Source organism: Limulus polyphemus, unplaced genomic scaffold, assembly GCF_000517525.1.
Source record: "Limulus polyphemus unplaced genomic scaffold, Limulus_polyphemus-2.1.2 Scaffold1808, whole genome shotgun sequence".
NCBI lineage: Eukaryota > Metazoa > Arthropoda > Merostomata > Xiphosura > Limulidae > Limulus > Limulus polyphemus.
Genome location: NW_013667418.1, coordinates 116,417 through 116,678, shown reverse-complemented (window position 1 = coordinate 116,678; position 262 = coordinate 116,417).

The following is a 262-nucleotide window of genomic DNA, read 5'->3' as shown; positions in this document are numbered from 1 at the left end:
CAAATATCTGAAGCGTTATCAAAATCAAAGCTATAGATAGCTTCCGAAGTTTATAGCACACTGACTATAGCGAACTAATAATAGATACTCTCTTTGGCGCGTCGCGTTGGTTATATTTATTGTTTGTTTGTTTGTTTTGAATTTCGCGCAAAGCTACACGAGGGCTATCTGCGCTAGCCGTCCCTAATTTGGTAGTGTACGACTAGATGGAAGGCAGCCAGTTATCATTACCCACCGTCTACTCTTGGGCTACTGTTTTATC